Raw genomic sequence first — 25,169 nt, forward strand, 5'->3', positions numbered from 1 at the left:
TATTTGCTGTCTATAGTCTTTGTGTATGTTCATTTTGGCTTGCTTAATGTCATTCTCTATACAGAACAGTGCGGTGAAAGTATTAAATGACTTATGATATAATTGTCTGAGTAAATAATCTCACCTGTAACTATTTAACCAACTAGCTGAATAAATGTATTTACCGAAATCTAGGTTACAATAGCTAATGACCCATAAATTTGTAAAGACACATAGACAGACAGACAGATAGATCTTATATCTATCTATCTATCATCTATCTATCTATCTATCTATCTATCTATCTTTCTATCTATCTATCATCTATCTATCTTTAATCAATCTGCATATGCATCACAGCAGGAAATACACTATGTGTCAGATGGGACCAAGAAATGCTCTCTTACCTTACTATTTTTACCTAGTGTTTCCTGTGCTTATACCTATTTTCTAGTTGAAGATACTGCAGCAAGAGGAATTAAGTAACTTTCCCCGATAAAAGTCTCTAGAAAAATGGGTCGAACAAGAATTTATATCTAGACACTTTGACTCCATATGTATAACCCCAATATTTGCAGCATATGAAGAGGAAACATTTCCTAGGAAGTAAAATAATTGGTTATTTCAAGGGCATTTTAAAAGTCTGCTTGTATGGCGAATGGTCTTGGGTTTGATTTCTGGTCAAAGGCATGTGCCTGGTTTGCAGGTTCCATCCCTGCCTTGGTTGAGACACACCAGGGACACAACCAATCTATGTGTCTGTCTCTCACATTGATGTTTCTCTCTCTCTCTCTCCTCCCACCCCCCTCCCTTCTGCTCTTTCTAAAAAAAAAAAATTAATTGAGAAAATATCCTCTAGTGAGGATTAACACAAACAACAACAACAACAACAAAAACAAATAGGTAAATAATAAGTCATTATGAAATTAGAATGAGATAGTAAGGTGTGGTTTTTCCTGAGAAGAAGATTCACTCACTTACAGCTAGTAACCTGTTATAAGGGGAAGAGTGAAATAAATTCAAAGCTATGTCTTCTTTGGTGTTTAATTTTTTTTTCATTTTTTAAAAAATATAGTACAGAGAAAAGACAAGTAGCTCTCAGCAAGTACACTTTAGAATAGAAAAAGGTAAGTAGAATTAAGTTTTTTATACCTCTGGTATGTCTAAGTCATTTTTATAGCAGATCTTTTGTTAACCATTTTTATTCATATTTGGCTTTTATTAAACTATATTATTCCAACTTTCCTTTTAGCCTTCTATACCCAAGTCATCAATCAGTCATTAAGTCTTGTTGATATATTTAGAACCAATCTCTTTTCCTTCACACTCACTTGCTTCAACCATCTTGCAAATGCCTCTCAATTTATCTTGATTACTGTGATAGCCTCCTAACAGGTTTTATCAGAAACTGGTAACACGCTACTTTTAACTGATGGATTTTTTTTTTTATCTCTGCACTATTAACATTTGGGCACAATGATTTCTTATAGTTGTGGGTTGTCTGTCCTATGCATTGTAGGGTGTTTAGTAGCATCCCTGCCTCTACTCATGAGATGCCATTAACTCCTCCACCGTGCAAGTTTTGACAACCAAAAACGTCTCTAGACCTTGCCTAATTCTCCCATTGTCCACATTGTACCCAGGAATATCTTGAAGAATACCGAGTTGATTATGTCTCTTCTTAAAGTTCTTCTAAATTTTTCAATTAAATTTTAAAATCTGTGACTCTGAAATAAAAAGGTTTCATGACTTTGTCCTTGTATATTTCTCCTTGACCTATAACTGTTCTTTGTAATTTGATGACTCTGTTTAGTTGCTGACTAAAACTATTGGGATTTACACAGGCAATATAATTCCTAAAGACCTTTTCGCAAGCCTCCCCACCCCAGGAGAACGAACACAAAACTTTCCACCATGGGAGAACTGTTCTGGCCAGACAAGCAATGCCACCAGACACTAGGAACCAAAGAAGCACCCAATTGCACATCCGCATTCCTATAGACCCTCCCCCTGCGCAAACACACCAACCAAGACCCCAAAACCACTGACAGACAAAAGCCTCCCACCAGTGAATGCACGTAAGGATGAAACTCCAGCTCTAGGGACTGCCACCATGGACCCAATACCCCATGGCTCAGTGATATGTAGCCCTTCCCTTTGGTTATTCCCATCCCCCATTCCCTTTTCTTTAAATAAACTCAATTTTTCTTTATTTGCCATCTGAGATTGCTCTTTAGCATGCCCACACACCTAAAACCACTGACTTTAACCTTTCAAAAACTATGGTAGGAATCTACATTTCCAACAGAAATATCTTTCTTCACACAGTCAAAACTATGGGCATAATTAGTTTGAGAATAAAAAGATCTACCTCATTTTGTTATAATATACATTCTGAATTTAATATAAGATTTTATTACATATTAACCATTTGCGTACATTTGTCAAAATAAATATCAATGATAAGAATAGATACTAGCCCTGGCCAATTTGGCTCAGCAGTTGGAGCATCGGCCTGTGGACCAGAGAGTCCCGGGTTCGGTTTCCTCTAGGGGCATGTACCAAAAAAAAGATACTAGAACATGAAATAACTATATTATAAATCATATTTACTGAGATAAAATTGAAAATATCCACCAACTATTAAACTACAAATTGATGAGTTTTGACTGATATGTGAATTCCTATAACCATCTGAGACTTGAACTGTGTGTTTTACATTCTAGTCTTTATTGCATAAACTTGATAACACATCTAGAAATGTGATTATAAATAGAAACAAAACTTAAGGACAATTGCAGTAAAATATTGATAACAATAGAGAAAAGTTCCCTAGTGATGCCCAAAGCTAAAAACTAATAGGATCAACAAATAATTGACATGCAAGGGTCTTAATTTCCAATACTTGCTTCAGGAAATTGCTGTGTTTCCTTAATATCTCTTCTATTTTTGTTGAAAGAGATGTTAATGTCTTTGATGTTCTCAAAACTAAGTAATTGTATTCTCTGCTATTAAGTTTTTACAAAGTGTGCACTGTAATAAAACTATACAGATTGATATGAACACATGAAATGTAGTAATATATATAGGTATATATATACACACACACATATATATTTCATATTATGTAAACTTATTTACATTTGTGTATGTATATATGTATGTATATGTAGTTGTATATATACTTGCATACATACAAACATGCATTATATATGTATGTATATATAATTATGGATACATATATGTATATAAAACATACATATGCATTTCTGTTAAAAAAACATTAAATATCTGCCTGAACATCTACATTTATTAACTACAGACAGACAAAAAAATTATGTGACTTAAAATTTTTCTCATATATTCCTATCAATCCTATATAATTTAATTACAAAATTAAAACTTTTTATTAGCACTAATAAGTTTTCTTTCTACTGTACATCAAACTTGACTTTTTATTGTTCTTGTTTTTATCCAAATATACTATTGACCATTTTTATAAAGTACATCCCTTTATTTTTCAGGTCAATTAGTAAAGTATCTGATGATATTTAAAACACTTTATAAATGATTTTCAATAGATTCATTATTGCTATTTTAATTTATATATCTTTAACAAAGTTAGCTTATTATATTGCTGCAATTATAATCAGCTAGTTGTTAGTAACAGGAAAGCAGCCAGGGGGAAGGCCGGAGATGATCGGCATGTCACCTGGGCAGCTTCGCCTTGAAGCTGCAGTTTCACACTCCCCAGGAACCACCAGCCCATACCTTGTAATTACTGAGTGAAGGGACTGGACAAAGCGGAGGATGGACACAAGCCCAGTGATGTTGGGGTGCTAGGGAAGGTGCTTGTCAATCAAACCTGGGAACAGAAATCCCTGGCTAAAAGAGGTGGAGCCAATGCAAGCCCGTGAAGATTTGGGGATACATCATCCCAACGAAAGAGTTCATGCTTTCCTGGCTTGTGGTTCTCTTGGCTCTCTGGTTCCTTTGTCCTTTCTTCTGCCAGTGTTCCCTTCATAGCCACATACCCACATGGTCATGCAGACCCCACAGATTAGACTGTGGACTGCAGCAGGAAACACGAACTAAACTACCCTAACATGGACTGGAATCTCTGGACACTGGCTCTGATCTTAGCCCTGTTAAAGGCAAAATGGGGCTCCTTCCTCAGTGAGGCAGAGGGAAAAGAGAACTTGGAAACTCAGGGGTGTAAATCCACAGAAATAATACTTGTCCTCCTATACAAGTCTCAGAAAATTCTTTTTCTTGGGATAGCACAAGAATTCCATTCCCACAAACAACTTCTACCCACTGGTAACAATATCATTCTACAAACGCCAATTTCCCAGAGAGTACATAAGTGTGGAATCTACATATGAGTCAAGTTTAGAAATACATTATGATTTTGCCATCTCGGGGAAGATAAAAATTCTTCCTAATTAAACCCCTAATTTCAGTAATTTGGAAACTCTTGCATTATATATATATATATATATATATATAACAGTGTATTGATTTTTAGAGAGAGGGGAAGTGAGAGGGAGAGAGAGAGAAACATCAACATGAGAGCATAACATCAATCAGCTGCCTCCTGCACACCCCCTACTGGAGATCAGGCATGTGCATCTTTTTTTTATTATTATTCTCACCCAAGGACATTTTTCATTTTTTTTCAGATAGAGTGGGAGGGAGAGAGAGGAAGAGAGAGAGAAACATCGACATGAAAGGGACATATTGAGTGGCTGCCACCCGCACAACCGAAAAAGGGTCAGGAACAAACTGCAACCAAGATAGCTGTCCTTAGCAGGAACCGAACCCAAGTCTCTCTGGCCCGCAGGCCAACTCTCTAACCGCTGAGCCAAACCGGCCAGGGCAGTCATGTGCATCTTGTTTGGGAATCAAACCAACAACCTTTGGTGTACAGAATGGTGCCCAACCAAGTAAGCCACACTGGCCAGGGCTAAAGCTGTATAATTTTTAAGAGGTGCCTGCTAAACATTAGATGGGTAATATATTAATCCATGAGAATCTGTTGTTTTTATAACAGTAATTAATTTGAGTGATACTCTCTAATTCTTTCTTGAACAAATGAAACAAATGAAATGATTAAAGAAGAGTCTTGGATAAGTTGAGAAGCTGAGGACTTCTCTGGGCATAGGCTTTATTAGTGCCAGAAGAAAGGATTTGGGGGCAGTTAAAAAAAAATAGAGCTGGAATTGAGAACAGTTCAGAAAGAGGAGAAAAGAAAATGGAATGAAATTACTTACAGAGCAATTTGTACCAGATTCACCACCTAATGCCTGAATTTATTATGAAATTTGGGTTGTGTCATTCTCAAGTTTATATTTAGACTCTGGTGAAAATGGGTACTATTAATATCTGGTGAAAAACTATAAATGTATCTTTGAATAAATATATCTGAAAACTTGTACCTGTACCTATTTTTGCTATTGTTCTTGGCACTGCTAATCTCAGGTCTTCTCACATTCTCATAGACTATGTTGCAGTTTATGACCATTATTTTATTCCAGATAATTCTCCATTTAAATATGTGCACACATTCATAAACACCACCACCCCCCCACACACACACACAAGCAGTTTTTCTTTTGCCTTGATTTATATCATTCATACTACTGATCACCTTTTGAGCTTTTTCAGAAATCAACATCTGAGTTTTCTACACCTGCTCCCTCCCTGCCGAACACTTAGTCAAAGATCAACCCATTTCAATGCAAATTTCACTCTTTTCTGGCCACTCACTGAAACAATGCTTATGTCACAAAAGCCCTCCAAAGGATAGTTTCCTTTCAATATGCAATCAGTTTGTCTCAATCTCCTATGCGAAACCTTTTTCTGACTGGCCTTCTTTATCCTAAATCTAGGCTCCTCATTAGAACCCAAAAGGAATCAGTTTGGTTCTTGCCTACTTTGCATTTTATCTCATCTCCGTCCATCACTTGCTCACTAAGAGCCACCACACTGACATCTGCTGTTTGTCTCAAAATCCTAGAATCAGGAATTTAAAAAACAATCTTCGAATCATTACTAAAGGTGGAACGGTTTTCATTTTCATTCCATTTTTTCATCTAATTACCTAGAAAGATTTGGAATGACTTTATCTTTCAATTTATCGTTACTATTTTTTAAATGTTTTTATTAATTTTTTTAGAGAAAAAGAAAGGGAAAGATAGAAACATTGATCTGAGAGAGAAATATAGGTTGGCTGCCTCTGGCAGGCACCCACTGGGGATCGAGCCCACAACCCAGGCACATGCCCTGACTGGGAATCCAAGCAGGACCTCTCAGTCCGTGGGCCAATGCTCAATCCACTGAGTCACGTTCACTGGGCTATCATTATAATTTAACCTTAGAGGGAGCCACAAGCACTGTATGGCAATTTGCTTCACACTTTTAAATGGGAAAGAGCCAAACCAACCCTATGAAAAATCATCGTGTTAGTGAGATCTTAACTAGAACTGAACTATTTCAAATTTGCCAAAATTCAGAGAACATGTATAGTTTCTAAAAAAGAAAATTAAGCAATATTATTTTCTATAAACGGCACTTAAAGATATGAAGTATGATGACGATGATGATGACATTATTTATATTCTGACTCTTTCAGTGTTGAGCGACAATTTAGAGCCTTTCTATGACCTCTGTGAAAGGTAGTGAAGTTCCTGATACTTTGGGGTCCAAAGTTCTCATTAATGACTGGACTTTGATGGGATCTGATCCAGCACTTAACAACCTACAGTAAATATAACCCTAGATAAGAACATTCTAATGAGAAGTTAAGCCACACAATCCTGTGTGACTATTTTATTCTCCTAGGTGGGAGGATTTGGTGGAAAGATTGATGCACTTGGATCCTGCAAGTGTCTCTTTTAGTCCTGACTCAGCGAGTTTTTAGCTATGCTTTGTGATTTTGGGCATCACCTCTCTGACGCTTTCTCTACAAAAACTAGAAAATTAATATACCTTAAGTCTCTCAGTTGTTGGATAGGAGGATCATACACAGCATCAGCAAACCTGCCTAGTAGTATAGCATTATATAAAAGTAAATCAGTTCCCTCTAGTAAGAGCATACGAATGAACAATATTCTTTTTTCTTGCAGGTTCAACAACATTTGATTGTGGTAGGCACTGTGCTTGGCTTAGAGAGATGATATCATCAGATAGTTTCTGGAATTTTGGTGTGGAGACTTAGAACATGGACACTCAGATACTTCCCCTTGGCTGTTGTTCTGGAGACCTGTAGCTGGTGTTTTGAATTAGGAATATTCAGACTATGACCTGCTGAATGGGGAGACATAAGCCGTCCCTATCCCACGAAGTCAAAAGGTCTCTCTCTCAGCATCCGAGCCTCCACTTTGGAAAAATGAAAACCCCAGGGTCATTTTAATTGAAGGTACAGGTTCAAGGCACTCACATAAAGGAAATTAAATCACAAGAGTTATTACTTACAGATCCCAGAAACAGCGTGGGAGGGGCACAATGAGCCACAGGAAGGGCAGACCTGAGCTCCAGGTCGCGAGTAAGCAGGAGACAGGGGGCAGGCTAGCAAGCGTCTATCACTTATAAGGTGGTTGTGGTAGCGGCCACTAACTTCTCTCAGGCTCAACGGTAAGTGTTTATTTTAAAAGGTTCCCTGAGTAAAGCAAAGTGGGAACTTGTGGCAGGAATCCTGAGCTCGGGTCCTTATCTAAATTTCCAGATTTGGTGAGCAGGGTTGTCACACTGTGGAATACCTCAGCAGCAATTCAAAATAGCTATTTCTCTCATCATACTATCAAATCAGGGACAAACATAGAAAAGGTCTGCCTGGGATCAAAAACCCCCTTATTATTTGGGAAGATGTGGTTTTCAGATATCTCTCTTTTTTTAAGTATAGTTGGTAAACAGTTTTATATTTGTTATAATGCTTTCAGGTGCATAATATAGTGATTCAATGGCTCTGTACCCTACACTGTGATCACCCCACTAATTCTAGCAATCATCATTCAGCATGCAAACTCACCACAATATTATTGATTGTACTTCCTTCATCTTTTTCTTCTATTCCCATATCCTTCTCCCTTCTGGTCTCTGTTTCTATGAGTCTGTTTTTTTGTTTTGTTTGTCCATTTGTTTTGTTTTATCTAGATCTCACATATAAGTGCAACCATATGATATTTGTCTTTGATATATTTCACTTAGTATAATACCCTGTAAGTCCGTCCTTGTTGTCACAAATGGCAAGATTTCATTCTTTTTATTGCTGGGTAATATTCTATAATATTCTATTATATAGTCTGTATATATATGTACATATACACATATATACATACATATATTCCACATCTTCTTTATCCATTCATCTATTGATGGGAGCTTGGGTTGCTTCCATATCTTGGCTTTTGTTCATAATACTACACTGAACATAGGGGTACACATATCTTTTCAAATTAGTGCTTTTGTTTTCTGGGATGAATACCCAGAAGTGGAATTCTTGGATCACATAGTAGATCTATTTTTAGGTTTCTGAGGAATTTCCATATTGTTTTCTATAATGACCACAGCAATTGACACTCACACCAACATGCGCAAGGGTTCCCTTTTAATCCATATCTTCACCAACATATGTTCTCAGATATCTCTCTTGAAGGTTAGAAGAGTCCTGAATTTCAGGCCTTTATGCCATTTTAAGCTGAAAGGAAGTCCACACCTTCATTCAAATTTTACCTTATAACTATAAATGAGTTATGTCCTGTGTCATAGTTACATAACAAACTCTTTTGAATTTCATTTTGATTCAGCCAGCCAGGATATAACCTAATATGTAGTGAAGAAAACAAAAAAGCACATAATTTTACTGTTTCAATATAAAATAATTGAATGTTTTTATCTTGTTTTTCTGTCCCAGGTTTACCAATCTGAGTAAAAAGCATTAAATTAATTCATCCAGTGAAAAACGTGTTACGTCATTATCAACTCCTTTGTTTTATTTTTCTATGCAATCCATTCTGAGTGGTGTTGTATATATTACTAGCATGTCATATGAATGCGATGCATTGTCTCCATTTCCATTGTCTTCATTTCTGCCCAAAGCATCATCATTTCTCATCTAGTCTATTAGATGAGATGAAGCTAATATTATCCTAACTAGTCTAACTACATGTTTTTGTTTTTTTGTTTTTTTATCCTCACCCAAGGACACCTTTCCATTTTTTGTTCAGACAGAGTGGGAGGGAGAGAAAGGAAGAGAGAGAGAGAGAGAAACATCGACGTGAAAAGAACACATCGAGTGGCTGCCACCCGCAAGACCAACGAGGGCCGGGGACAAACTGTAACCGAGGTACATGCCCTCAGGGGGAACTAACCCGGGTCTCTCTAGACCGCAGGCCAACGCTCTAACCGCTGAGCCAAACTGGCCAGGGCTAACTACATGTTTTTTTTAATCTCTGTATAATTCGTTATCTATTAGTAACCAGAATTATATTTTTAAACATAAAAAGTTCCACAGACCCTCTCCATGAAACACAACCATAACTGGTTAAAATTTAAAAATCAAAACACATTTAAGGGAAACTACTGAAATAAATTATATAAATTATTGATATGCAAAGAGCCAAGAAAAAAAAAAACATTTCATGTAAAATGTTCACTTCAACCAAGAAGGAAAAATGAGAGGAAGATTGACAAAAAGTAACCAAGAACAAGTACAACTTTAGAAAGGAGTTATAAATACGTTAGATATTCATCCAAGTATATGAATAATCACTTAATAAACAAGTGATTGTTGGAAATTTAACTAGGTTACTCCATGGTATTGCTGACTTGGCATGCATTCTGTTTGGCTAAGCAGCCTATTTGGGCCTTGAACAGATATTAGCTTCCTCCTACAAGTTCATGTCCCAGATAACAGCCTTCAGAGTCACAAGCAAATGTAAGTTTATGATAGGCTGCCCCTAAGGCCCTGTGATAAACATTCTCTCCCCCTTCCACCCGCTTCCCTTCCGGTGCAACTTGGGTAAGAGACCTTTGGTAAGTTGTCAAAACCCTGCTTTTTGGTTTGATGGACCAATCCAGCGTATGACCAAAGAGAATGCGTTTGTACTTGTCTTAGTTCCTGATTTTTATTTATTTATTTTCTCTTATAAAGAACTGTATTCTTTAACACTGTGGGTAAACCATAGAATGGAATACAACCTGGGAAATCTGGCAACTGTGTTTTTCTAAAAACTACAATGAGTATTTGGGGAAGTTAATTTTGAAAGCTGTCAATGGATAAGGGCCCCTCGTGGTAAGTGGCAGGCCCTTCTCCATTTTTCTTGGGTGTAGAGTTTCATGACTACAACTGGGGACAATGGGAAACATAATGAATCCTACATATGTGCATCTTGATGTTCCTAAGAGATGGAGAATTTAATTATGCTGATCTAATTATGCCCAAATCTCATTTGTCTGATTTGATTACAACAGAATTTAGGTTTTGTGTAAGGTTACTGCTGAATCGGGACTACTCCAATTTCTGCCAAATCTGGTTTACTTGCTCCTTTCATGACCAAAATTATCTAGCTTATAGCTACAACAAAATTAACATTTTTGTTACACAGGTTATTTATCTGCATAATTCCTCTACCCCAAAAGCAAGAAAATATAATTAAAAACTTAAAGAGATGATTGGAATGAGCAGACATTGTTCCAGATTTATAGAGGGCAATAGAAGGAAGAGTCTGCGTGTTGTACACATGTGCAAAAAGTAGTCGTTATTTCAGATGTAACTGATCACCTAATAGTGCTGTGTACATTTATATCCTTCATAGACCCAGAGAGACTTCCCATTTAGAGGAAAGTTATATTGTTATTAGAAACAAGTAATGGCATATTGGGAAAGATAAACACAATGATTTGCAAAGCAGGCATAATTTCTCCAGATCCTTAGTATTTATGATTAACCTGGAAATACAGAGGCACAACAGGGAGTCTCAACTCACAGTTTCTTGAGTTGCTGTCTGCTTTCTCTTGGGAATTTACATCTCCAGATTGTAAATTTCCACAGGGAAACAATCGCTGTGGTTTATTGAAGAAGGTTCTGGAAAATCCCCAGCATGTACATGTGTCACTTAAGCTGTCAGAAAGGAGCAAGGAGGGTGGGCTGAGCAGGCTTAGTTTATGACACCAAGTGAGTATTAATTATGCCCAATGGGTGCAGGCTTGCTGGGAAAGCTAAGTAGCCCTGCAGAAGTAGTGAGTTATAAATAATACCCAAGAACTTAGAAAAATAAATTGAATTTCACTAAATAGACAAGATTTTCCCCCCCTGTGACTTAGAAACCGATAGTTTATATTTGCTTCTGTGACATTTTAGCATATTGTTTTCAAAACCAGCAGACAACCATTGACATAGAATGCGATATGATAGCCACCTACTATTACAGGAGGAAAAATAATGGTTTAACTATCTTAATTTGTATTAATTTTCTAAATGGTAGCATAATTAATACAAAAATAAAATAAAGTTAAAACAAAAGGGAAAGAAAGAGAAGAAAAGGAAAAAGACAAGAAGCAAGGAAGGAATATAGAAAATAAAGGAAGGGAGAAAGAAAGAAGGAAAGAAAAAAATCTCTTTAATGAAGAACAAAAGTCACATAGTGTTACTTTATCATAAATAGAAATGGACATTATAAGGAAAATTCCCAAACTTCACAATTAACTCTCCTTATTAAACAGCTCAGTTGTGCTCAGGAATAGAAGCATGTCCATGTGTGTCATTAGTCGTTTTATGTGACAAGCAGACTGCACACAGCATGTCAGGGAAGCACTTTGGAGTACAAAAGAAATAACCACACGAATTTCCTCTCAACTAGGTGAGGGCTTATCTATCATCTTCAGGAAAAGGACGAAAAGGAGCCATCAACTGTGAACAAATAATTCAGTCTACCAGAGCCCATCTGATGGTGAAATAAGTTGAAAATGCCACTCAACATTTCTCTGGAAAATTTTATATAAACTCTTTCCCTGAAACATTAGATCAGTTTAACTTAAAAAAAAAAAAAATAAGTGTTAACTTTATGACCTCAGGACAGCATCACATTTGTGCGTTGTTGTCAAGTTTGGAGCTAGACAAACAAACATTTTAAATATTTTTTTTTCAAGTCATCCAAAATAAAAACTCATTAAGGAGCACTCAAAATAAATGTGGTGTATTGCAACCTGTTAGAAAAATTAATATTGTTAGGCTTTGAGTTTAAATTTGTCTCCAGTGAAGGCTCATTGTTCGGGTGATATATTTAGATCTGAAATAAATGGGAAGCCAAGGTGGTTTTGGAGCTATTTCTCTTACATAACACTTGTAAGGTATTTCTATTTATAGTAAATGATAAGAATAGTTAGTTTATTTTAACTTTTTTTTTTTTTTACATGAAAGCAGTCCGCTAAGCACTTTGCCTTCACTGTGTAATTTAATCCTCACAGTGATTCTATGAGGCAGAACTATCTCCTGTGCAGGAGTGTGAAACAGGAAATCGTGTCTCAGGGAGGCTACGTAACTGGACCAAACTGAATCTATTTGCATCCAAATCTCCTCTTGTTAAATATTGCATCATTTTATAATGTTATTATAGGTCACGCTGTTTGAAAATGTAAAGTGCATTGTTGAAAATATGAAGTGTATTGCTTAAAATGGTGAATTCGGCTTTCATAAAAAGCTAATAGATAAAATACAATCTATGAAGAGAAACATGTAGGAGCCAGAAAACAGTTGGAAATTCCCTAACCGCGGTGATTTTTACGGTACAGGTTTTAAAATGGCAACACAGAAATCAGCAAAGCAAAATTATAAGGCACATACAAATCGAGCCCATTTTAAATGCACGCGGCCTGTCATGGAGAAAACATCCGATGATCCGTTTCCGAGGCTCCTTCGCTGCCTGAGTGATTCTGGATGAGCAGACACTGCACAGACTGCAGTCAACAGGCAGGTTTCCAGTGCACAGCAGAAAGAAGGCCCGTTACGTCTGACGTTAGTTCCATTCGTTTCTCGGGGCCTTTGGAACCTTGCTTTGGAAGAATATGGGTGATGCTGGAATACACAGGGAAAGTACTTGGTTCACGTTCCAGGAAAGCATTTTTATGCGAACTTTTCAACTAAATTGTGATACAAATTTTTCCACTTCTTAATATAATGCATAAATTTTTGTGAAAATATTTGTGGAGCAGACGGACTTTTCAATGTAAATATTGGTTCTCCTGCTCTGTTTGCCAATATAGATTTTGAAGGAAACATGTAAATGTGACATTCAAAGCTTTTTTTTTTTTTTGCCAGACTGAGGACAATATTCTTCCCCACTGAGTGCTGCTGGGGGTGGAGTCCTCAGAATAACTTGAAAAAAAGAAGTTTCTGAGATTTGCACAGGAGAACGAGTGATTTTCATTTGCATGGAATTCCACCCCTGGGTTTCCAGAGCCCCATTTCTCTTGGGCCGTCACAGAAGAAGTGTAGCTGGGGTTTTAGTAAAGCTAGAAACAGAGCCAGTGTCCAGAGTTTCCGTTCCATGTTGGAGCTGGGTCCGGTTCAGCATCAGCTAGTTACAGGCCCTTAGTCCACTGTGTGTGTAGGGCCCACATGGCCATGGCCACTGGGAACATGCAGCGGAACATGCCCCAAGAAACAAGAGTCCCGAGAGTCCCAGGAGTCCTGAAACACAAGAGCCCAAGAGCACAGAGCCTAAGAGAATAAATTTCTTTGTTCAGGGTTTTAAATATCCCAAAGCATGCCCTTGCAGTGGCCACACCCATTCTAGCCAGTGACCTTTGTTCTCAGGTGTGACTGACAGCAAGCTCCTTTCCTATGTCACCCCATCTTTACTGGACACCTGGGGAATGTCAAGTTGTAGCCTCCTGGCAAAGCTGCCCAAATGGCACGCCTATAATATCTGCCCTTCCCTTTGCTCCTTTCCTGACCTTAGTAATTTAATTACAGTGGTATCAAAACTACACTGAATACTACTTAAATGCTTATACCAGCAGTCCAGTATCTTATGGAATTATATTTTTTGCAGAACATTTTTAATACTCAAGACAATATCAGATGCAGCCATAAATGGGATAAACTGTTAATTTTTTAATAATAAAACTTCTATTTATTATTAGTGATTGCCATATTATACACTTATGTAATCCATATAATTAATAATATATTAGGACTAGAAGTTTATAAAAACAGGAAATTTGGAAGGCTTGGAGAAAATCTTTATATTGAGCATTTTTCTGGGACTATGTCCATTTCATTTCATCTGCAGAACCTTTGCCTTTACGTAAAGAGCAGCTTTCTCGCTGGGTCCTCAGCCCACAGACTGTGAAAATAAACAACTATTTCCTATTTTCCTGGTCTTCAGATTTAGTACTTGGAAATACACACATTAAGGAGAGATTAAACATGTTTGCTTAAGCTAAAAAAAGCAACTTTCTTGAAATCTTTTAATGAACAAAACAAAAGTGATGTTTTGAAATTCATGGATCAGGTGACAATGCTTCTCTCTTAGGTAATATTTTCCTTTGCTATTTCTATTGTTTGGTTGGATTCTGTCAGTAGGGATTTAATGTATAATTACCTCAAGGTGAGAAGATTTATGTCTCCACTCATAGAAGAAAAGAATCTGTTAACACAATAGGTCTTCGGAGTACTTGCATTGAAGTAATTTTTTGCTCTACATGTTTCTAGTTTACTTTCACATACAAGGTCAGATTATATTAGACAGCTTTTTATGATATTTCAGTGACAAGAAGAGTTTCTGTTTTTACAGTTATTAGGTGGGTATTTCAAATGATTTGTTCTTAAGAAAGCCTAAGAATTAAAGAGCATGTTTGATGCAAAAGAATAAGAAGGTCATAATGAATTATATTAAAACTTGTACATTGTTATATTTCCATATTGAATATTTCTCCCACAAAATGCCAATTTTGTAAATGATTGAATGTACTATAAAATTATTAGCAAAATCATGTACGTATTTATATAAACCTCACTCCTTCTCTAATCCTCCTTTGATTACCTACTTTTAAAAATCAAAAGAAGTTGAAGCAAAAGAAAAGAAAAGAATCTCACTTATCTAACTTGTTGAGAATATTTTAATCAGTTTCTAAAACAATAGCTGGTAGAATATAACACATAAGTACTTCATAACTATTTTTGAATAAATATATTACCTCAGGAAAAAAATCAGATGAGAAAAGTCACATCAATTTTAGAGGTTTATTCAAATAAAATCATCATGCTTATTCACATGTGACATCTTCATTTTGAGGATCTTAATATTTGATTTACATATCATTCTCAATCTGACGGCTTTCATAATCTTACTACTTTGTATTTAAGCACTTGCATAACACATAAGGATGGGAAAAGACATAATAGAAATGGAAATGAAGTGAGAGTGTGCAAAGATTTGGCATAATTGGAACCAAGATGCAAAAATATGTTTAAATGTTCATGGGCCTGGAATGTTCATGGGCCTGGAATTATAAGGATAAGCACACGCAACGTAACATGATGCTACTATGAAGATAGCATCTGTAAAGCAAGTGGATGTGTCTGTGGAAATTTCGTGCTGAAAAACCTCTTAGCTTAGAAAGCATCTTTGGTACAAACCAGTTGATAGTTCATGAAAACACCCTTTTTGACAAAAGGTATATTTCAAGAGGCTCTTTAAAACAATGAGTCATTGTTATAACATTATAAATGTAATAATATACAGATAACAATATATCTATAGATTGGTATATATGTGCTATTAATCATATATATCACGCTAAAATTATGTGAGACAGAGAGAGAGAGACTTTTTGAAGAAATTGGTGGTTGTTGGTGATTGGCTGGTAAGTCTGAATTCTGTAGGGCACGTCAGCACATTGAAAATTCAGTCTGAGTAAACATTGCAATCTTCCCTTCAAAATCCAAAGAGCGGGGCCAGGCAGGTTAAACACTCAGAAATGCAGGCAGGCTTGTATGTTGCAATCTAGAGAATCCCATCTTCTTCAAAATACTTCAGTTTTTGCTCTGAATGTTTTCAACTTCTTGCATGAGGGCCATACACATTAGGGAGGACGGTCTGCTTTATTAATGTCCACCGATTTAATGTCAACCGCATCTAAGAAAACATCTTCACAGTAGCACCTGTGCTGGTGTTTGATCAGACACCTTGGCTCTGTATCTCAGCCAAGCTGACGCAGAAAACCAGCCATGACGCAGATGAATGGTAGTAGAGGGTAATACGAGTAGTTATATTCATCAAGTCCCAAAATCCCACTGAAAAATAGAGTTCAATCACCTTAGCTTAGGGGCTGATTTGTCATGAGCTAATGGAAATATTGCTCATTAATTGAGGTTCTGTTAGCAGATGAAGTGCATGGTGTTTCTCCATTCCAACAGTACAGTACTTTGTGTTACTCACCCTGGAGTCTCACACCTCTTTTTGTGGTATTTTTTAAATGTATTTTGTTGTCTACTTATGACATGCTCCTTCTAACTCCATAAAATGTGAGATATCACTCTGAAGTTGTCAAGTGCCAGACACTGAAACACTGAGATGCTTTCCATTTTTGAAAATGTATCATTAATTTTCATCATTTATTCTTCCAATGATACAAATACATCTGGAACGTGCCTAGTGTCAGTTCCTATACCTAAAGGTAACATGCAAATTGATAGGTGAACTACAGTATTAAAGAACTATATTTGAAAGCAATTATGTAATGTAAATACAAAATTTAAAAACTTCACAAAAATAGGAATTATCATGGTTCCATCCTAAACACACAGAAATTCATCTGTGATCCACTATGATCGACAGACTAAAATATAATTAAAATCATGACAGTATGCATTTTAACCCACCCAAATTGCCTATCTCAGTAAGCCTAGTGATAGCTTGATCAATTATACTTCCTTAGGTGTAGATTTTGACCATAAAATCCATTTAAGAAATCACATAAAACATGGGCATGTGAATGAGTGTTTTAATAACAAGTGGTCACAATATCTCTAAAATCCAATTTTGATATGTATGAAGAAGGCACTGGAACTTGAAATTTGTTAGACATAGTGACATGCAAGAGCTATGAAATAACCTTCCATCAATCCACATGTGCTAGACCGAGGTCAAGCATGAGTAACTGAGGGGAGTTGGGGGCATTTGGATCTCAACATGAATTTTCTGCATCACTGGGTGCCTAGCTCTGTGCTTGTCATAATCACCCCATCACCATGGCTTCCAACACGAAAGCTACAGAGACACAACGTCACCCCTTTACTGAGGGGGTCTCTTGGCCTCTTCTCCATCAAGTCCACTCGCTTCTTTTCTATCATTTTCTCTATTCACTCAGTAACCTTGGCTCAGCGCCACAGAGGAAGAGTGTAATCTAATATATCATCATAGGATTTAAAACAGTTCATTTTAAAGTCATGCATCGCAATATTTTTTTCAAATTTTAAATGTTTCATCATTTACTCATTTTCAAATAGAACACATATTATACTATTAAGACAGGAATTTTAATCATTGTAATCTTAAGAGTCCTGCAAGGATTGGTTTTATCTTTTTATTTTATTTTTTATATTAAAAATCATTTGACATGGGCATTATAGTTCAAGTAAATCTTTAAATTGTTTACAATATGACATAGAGCAGAGTTGCTGACTCAGGAATTAGAACAGAGGTTCTATACCAGTCCAATAAAAAATGTAGAAAACAAAAACATAGACAATATGATGTTATGCTCTAGCATGTACTAATAGAAATATAAACATGGCATAATGGTATCCGACTTACTTCTCTAGAAATCTCTGTAGTACTGTATACAAATTCATACAGACAGCAACTCACACTTATCTAGGAGAATGGATTCTGAAGCAAGATCATAGAAGCAATGACAAGTATTCATAGCTGCTACTCAAAGTGAAATTCTTGATGTGACACTTCTAGATTATCTGCCTGGAGACTGCCTAAAAAATGAAATAAAATACATATATAATAACACCGCTGATGAGCAGTATAAATACCACTCTTAACTAATTCAGCTCCTAAAAATTAGTGTCTTAGATCTGACCTTCAGGCCCAGTGGTCCAATGGGATTAAATGACTAATTAATAATTTTCTATGAAGTGTTATAATGCTTATAAATATATACCTCCTTTAAATATACAACTTGAATTATATTTATGTTCAAAATAAAAATAAATTAATATTGAAACATGGTTGTTATGTATCCACTGACAGAACATAAATGAATATTCTTATTGTTTGGCAATAGAAGAGTCTCTTAATGTAAATAAATATGTTGCGTAATTTTTTTAAAAAGACTCCAATGCTTTGACCAGTGCTAGGTAAGTTAACCCATTTGTCTCTCTTGATTTTCATTGCATCACCTCTCTTTTAGCCCTCTTCTTATTTGGGAAGAATTCAACAGAAGAGTAAACTGAGATTCTTCCTCCCCGTTTGCTCTGAAAACCAAGTCTCAGCCACTGGGATAGACGACAGCGAGACCAACTGTCTGCAATTGAGCAAAGTGTGGGTCACACCAAGGTGAGGGCGTTTTCAAATATCAACGGTGACAGTAAATGTATGCAATGGTGGCTTGTATTTTGGAGTTACTGCCACCTTGTCTGGTCCGATTGTTAATTCTAAATGATTTGTTTTTGTTTGTTTGTTTTGTTAAATTTTCTCCTTTATTTTATTTTCTGACCATTTTCCTATCTTAATTCATGAGTTTCTATTTGTCAATACCTAATGTCATTCATTAAATTATTCATTTATCTAACACATATTTCTCTAATGACTCATATGGCAGGCATTGTTTGAAGTGTGTAGGTACAACAGTGCAAAAAATAAAATTCTTGCTGGCATCTAGTTTACAGCATTTTAGATGAACTATTACAAAATAGTGCATCGTCTATCATATTATGAGAAGTAGTACAAAGAAAATTAAACCAGGGGAAAATGAAACAGGAATATGGAAGTTCTGTTTTCCTTGGGGTGACAATAAAGTATACCTTTGATATGAGAATAGTTAAGCAAAGCCTGGAGGAGGAGGAGGAGGAGGAGGAGGAGGAGGAGGAGGAGGAGGAGGAGGAGGAGGAGGAGATAGGTATATAGACAAGTGAGGGAAAACATTTAGGCAGAAAAAAAAACACCAAAAACAAATTCCTGATGCCGTTTATGTTCACAGTGTGTAGGGAACAGAAACGTACCAGTGTGGTATAGCATTTTCATCTTGTAAAAAATCCGTATTGCTCTGTGAAAGCCCGGTTACTTTCAGTTACATGTATCAGAAAACATATTTCCTGATGTTAAAAGGCAACATGTAATGATGTAGATACCAGTCTAAGAGATTAAAGTTATTCTAACAATGTAGACTTACTTTCTGGAGCCACTTATTTGTTTATGTGTGATTATATATATAACTATTCATATGATTACTATCTAGCTATCTATCCATCTATCATCTATCACTCTATCTTCTTCTGATACTTTTGAATTATGACATATTTTAGTTCTTTTTTATTTTGTGTTGTAAGATGGCACCTACTGGTGACATTTAAAATTGCTGTCAAAGTAAATGATCAGAAGAAATAGAAAAGAGATCCCTACATTTTGACAATGCAAATCAGTGTGGAAAAAATTCCATTAAAAGAATATTAAAGGGATATTATGAGATGGAGAAAATCTTGGTAAACTCAGGATGAGTGCAAAAGTCTTGTGCTGTACATTCAATTTACAACCATATTGCCTTTGTTGAGGACAAACATGACAAATTTCACAATATCTTGCTTGCAAGAAATACTGATTTACTTCAGCCCATAGTTCTCATTATATCTTCGTGTCCTTTAGACTGGATTATGATCTAGATGACTTTCATAAGGATAACATAGAAAGGCTCAAAGAAAATCTGAAATATTTTACCTACTTTTATATAGTTTCTAGTCTTTACTTGAATCTGAATCAAATGGTTGAGATTTATGCATTAAAAAGAACAAAAATAACAATAACAAAAACAAAATCACAATGAACAGAATTAATGGAACAATTAAATAACTGGAAAAAAATTTTAAATGAGCTTTTACCGGGAATTTCAGAGAAAACTATGCAAAGAATGTCACATTTATAGAGGCAATTGAGCATAAATTAAATTTTAATAAAATTTAACCAAAATAAAATTTAATAAAAGAAGTAGATCGACTAGAGTTCCTCAAAACAAAAAGAGTTGAGAAAAAGATGATCAAATTCAGCAAGATTGTGTGTGAGGTTTGCTATGGCTTTTGTAGGTTTTCTTAAGGTCTGAGTGGGGATGAGAGAGAGAGAGAGAGAGAGAGAGAGAGAGAGAGAGAGATCCTTATTTCATCAGTGGAGAACTTGTAGTCAGAGAAATGCAATGTTTGTACATGAGCCTGTATGTAATGAGAGGTGGGTATTGATAGTACTTGGAATGGTATACAAGTTACACTATTTGTCTCAGCAAAATATTGCTCAGGATAAAACTGACATACTGATGATGCTCATTTTAGAACAATATAAAAAAAATTAAGAATTTTTTTGATAAGCCTTTACAATTAATTCTTTGTTGGCAGTGATGAAGAAGAAGTTCACTGTGACTTTTGAGTTTTCTAATCTGGTGTTGGTGATTCAAATAACTGAAAATATTAACACACAAATTATAGAGTATGATGAGAAGAAGTTCAGAATAAAGTTTGGAGATGAAAATGTAGAAATCCCATGAAAAAAGCAAGGTGGAATTTTCCACCAAACAATTAGAAACATACATCTGAAATTTAGAAGAATAATCGAAGAAGATACACATTGAGGAGTTAGTATATATGCAACAAATTTTGTTCATAATGAAAAGAAAGAAAAAAGCAGTGATGCAGAAAAGTAAAAGGTCAAAGACTGAGATGGGGTCATAATTACCATTATTTTTCCTTATGAGAAAAATGGGACAATAAATAAAATAAAGAATTGGAGAGAAGCAGATGTACTATGAAAGAGAAAAGTAACGAATCAATGGTAACCTTTTTCTGCATGGAGGATGCTTTTTAATCTTAGTAATCATTAAATTGATCACAAAGCAGCCATTTTTTTTACTGTATTTTAATTATAACATAAAATTTTTATTTAACCATTTTTATGTGAACAATTCACTGCCATTAATTATATTTGCAAGGTTGTGCAACCATCACTACTATCCAGTTCCAAAGTATTTTATCACCCAAACAGAAACATTATATCCATTAGGCATTACTTTCTTACGCTCAGCCACTGATAAGCTCTAATCTGTATTCTGTTTCCATAAATTTTCCTATTTTAAATATTTATTATAAGTGCAATAATACAATATATATCCTTTTATGTCTGGCTTATTTCACTTAGCATATTGCTTTCAAGGTTTATCCTTGTTGCAACATGTATCAGAACTTGATTTCTTTTTATGGCTGCATAGTATTCCATTGTATGTGAGGGATGCTTATGTTGTTGATACCTTTTGGCTATAGAAAATAATACCACTGTGAATATCATGATGCATATATTTTTTTGAGTTCTCAGACTTCATTTCTTTGAGCAGAATTGAGCAGTATTGTAGGTCATACAGTAATTCTGTTTAACTTTTGAGGAATCATCAAATTGCTTTCCATAGCAGCTGCGCAGTTTTACGTTTCTATCCACAATGTATTAGGGTTCCAATCTCTCCACATTCTTGAAAATATGTATTGTCTTTTTTTTTTTTTTTAAGACTGTCCATCCTAGTAGGTGTGGTCCCTAGTGGTACCTCAATGTGGTTTTGATTTGCATTTCCCTGATAACTAATTGTTTTGAACATTTTTTTGTGCTTTTGCTTTTTTTAATCCTTACCTGAGGATATTTTTACATTTATCTTCAGACAGAGTGGGAGGGAGAGAGAGAGAGAAACATTGATGTGAGAGAAACACATTGATTGGTTGCCACCTGCACGACCCCAACTGGGGCCAGTGACTAAATGCAACTGAGGTATGTGCCCTTGGCTGGGCCTCTTGAGTCCACAGGCCGACGCTCTAACTGCTGAGCCAAACTGGCCAGGGCTATTGGCCATTTTAAAATTTTTTTTAAAGAAATATATATACAAGTCCATTGTATATTTTTAAATATCATTGTCTTTGTTTTGTTGAGTTGAAGGAGTTCTTTATATATTTTGGATATTAATCCCTTATGACCTATATGATTGGCAACTATTTTCTCCCATTCTGTGGGTTACGTTTCAATCTTTATAGTGCCCTATGATGCATAATTATTTTTTAATTTTAATGAAAAACAAGTTAAGTGTTTTTTTAGTGCCTTTGTTTTAGGTATCATATTTAAAAATAAATGCCAAATCCACAGTCAGGCAGATTTCTTTTTGTAAGACGTTTATAGTATTGACTCTTAGATTTAGTAGTATGATTTGTTTTGAGTAAATTTTTTAATATTTATTTTTCCTTTCCTCATAAAGGATAGTTTTGCTTGATAGTTTTTTTCCCCCCTAAATTTAGTATTTTACTGTGTCATCCACTGCCTTCTGTTCTCCATGGATTTGGGTAAGAAATCAAATACTTTTTTAGTGGAGGATATCTTGTGCCTTGCATGTCACTTTTCTTTGATGCTTTTAAGAATCTCTTTTGATAACTTGACTACAGTGTGTCTCCATGTGGATCTCTTTGAGTTTATCCTGCTTGGAGTTTATTAAGCATTTTGTATGTATAAATTCATATCCTTTATTATATTTGTGAAATTTTCAGCCTTTATTTGTTCAAATATTCTTCCTGGTCTTTTTTCTCTCACTGTTCCTTCTAGGATTTCAATGATGCATATGGTGGCCTGTTTGATTATATTTCACAGATCCCTTATGCTTTGTTCACTCTTTTATTATTTTCTTTCTTCCTATTCCTCAGACTTTAATTTCAATTAATTTCACTGATTCTTTCTTCTACCTACTCACATCATTTGTTGAATCCCTCTAGCAAAATTTTTATTTTAATTATTGTACTTATCAACTCTAGAATTTCTACTAGTTTCCTTCATTTATTTTCTATCTCTCTTTTTTATTTTTTTGAAAGATTTGCACAGATCATAATTTTTTAAATTATTTTTTAAATTATTTTTATTAATTTGTTTTTGTTACAGATGTTTCTCCTTTATCCACCATTAACACCCTCATCCCCATCCCCCTCGCCCTGTCCCCAACTTTGTTGTCTATGTTCATTGGTTATGCGTACATGCACATAAGTTCTGTGGTTTATCTCTTCCCCCTCTACATCCCCTCTTCTGAGGTTTGTCAGTCTGTACCCTACCTCTATGTCTCTGTGTCTCTGGGTCAACTTTGTTCATCGGTTTGTTTAGTTCATTATATTCCACAAATAAGTGAGATTATGTGATATTTGTCTTTCTCTGCTTGGCTTGTTTCACTTACCATAATATACTCCAGGTCTCTCCATGTCATCTCAAAAAAATAAGAGATCTTTCTTTCTTACAGCTGCATAGTATTCCATTGTGCACATGTACTATAGCTCTTTTATCCACTCACCTACTGATGGACACTTGGGTTGTTTCCAGATCTTAACTATTCTAAATAGTGCTGCTATAAACATGGGGGTATATATATTCTTTCTGATTGGTGTTTCAGGCTTCTTAGGGTATATTCCTAGAAGTAGAAATCACTGGGTCAAATAGCAATTCAATTTTTAATTTTTTGAGGAAGCACCATAGTGTTTTCCATTGTGGTTGCACCAGTCTGCATTCCCACCAGCAGTGTGCTAGAGTCCCCCTTTCTCCACACACTTGCCAGCACTTATTGTTTAATGATTTGTTGATGATGGCCATTCTGACAGGTGTGAAGTGATACCTCATAGTTGTTTTTATTTGTATCTCTCTGATAATTAGTGACATTGAGTACTTTTTCATATGTCTCTTGGCTATTTGTATGTCATGTTTGGAGAGGTATCTATTTAGGTCTTCTGCCCTTTTTTTTTTTTTTTTATCCTCACCCGAGGACATTTTTTTATATTTTGTTCCGATAGAGAGGGAGAAGGAAAGGGAGAGAGAAAGAAACATCGACGTAAAAGGGACACATCATGTGGTCGCCACCTACACGACCTAACCAGGGCCGGGACAAACTGCAACTGAGGTACGCGCCCTTAGCAGGAACCAAACCCAGGTCTCTCCAGACTGCGGGCCGATGCTCTAACTGCTGAGCCAAACAGGCCAGGGCTTCTGCCCATTTTTTAATTGGGTTCTTGTCTTCCTTTTGTTGAGTTGTATGAGTACTCTATATATTTTGGAAATTAACACTTTATATGATGCATCATTGGCAATTATGGTCTCCCATATAGTGGGTTTCCTTTCCATTTTGATGGTTGTTTCTTTTGCTGTGCAGAAGCTTTTTAGTTTGATGTAGTCCCATATGTTCATTTTTTCCTTTGTTTCTCTTGCCTTATGTATTATATCAGTAAAAATTTTGCCATGTATAATGTTTGAAATTTTGTTGCTTACATTTTCTCCTAGGATTTTTATGAATTTACAAGTTACATTTAAGTCTTTTATTCATTTTGAGTTTATTTAACATAGTACTGGAAGTCTTAGCCACAGCAATTAGACATGAAGAAAAAATAAAAGGGATCCAAATTGGAAAGGAGGAAGTAAAACTGTCATTATTTGCAGTTGACATGATATTGCACATAGAAAACCCTAAAGACTCCGTCAAAAATCTACTAGAGTTAATAAATGAATTTGGCAAAGTATCAGGATACGAAATTAACATCAAGAAATCACCCTGGCTGATTTGACTCAGTGGTTAGAGCATCGGCCCCTGGACCAGAGAGTCCCAGGTTCGGTTCCCACTAGGGACACATATCTCAGTTGTAGTTTGTTCCTGGCCCCAGTTGGGGTCATGTGGATGGTGACAACTCGATGTGTCTCTCTCACATTAATGTTTTTCTCTCTCACTCCCACTCTATCTGAAGATAAATGCAGAAATGTCCTTGGGTGAGGATAAAAAAAAAGAAATTGATGGCATCTTATACACCAATGATGAACTCACAGAAGGAGAAAATGAAAAAGCAATCCCATTTACCATTGCAGCAAAAAAAAAAATTAAGATACCTAGGAATAAACTTAACCAAAGAAGTAAAAGACCTCTTC

The sequence above is a fragment of the Molossus molossus genome, unplaced genomic scaffold (genome assembly GCF_014108415.1).
Source record: "Molossus molossus isolate mMolMol1 unplaced genomic scaffold, mMolMol1.p scaffold_m16_p_3, whole genome shotgun sequence".
In the NCBI taxonomy this organism is placed as follows: Eukaryota; Metazoa; Chordata; class Mammalia; order Chiroptera; family Molossidae; genus Molossus; species Molossus molossus.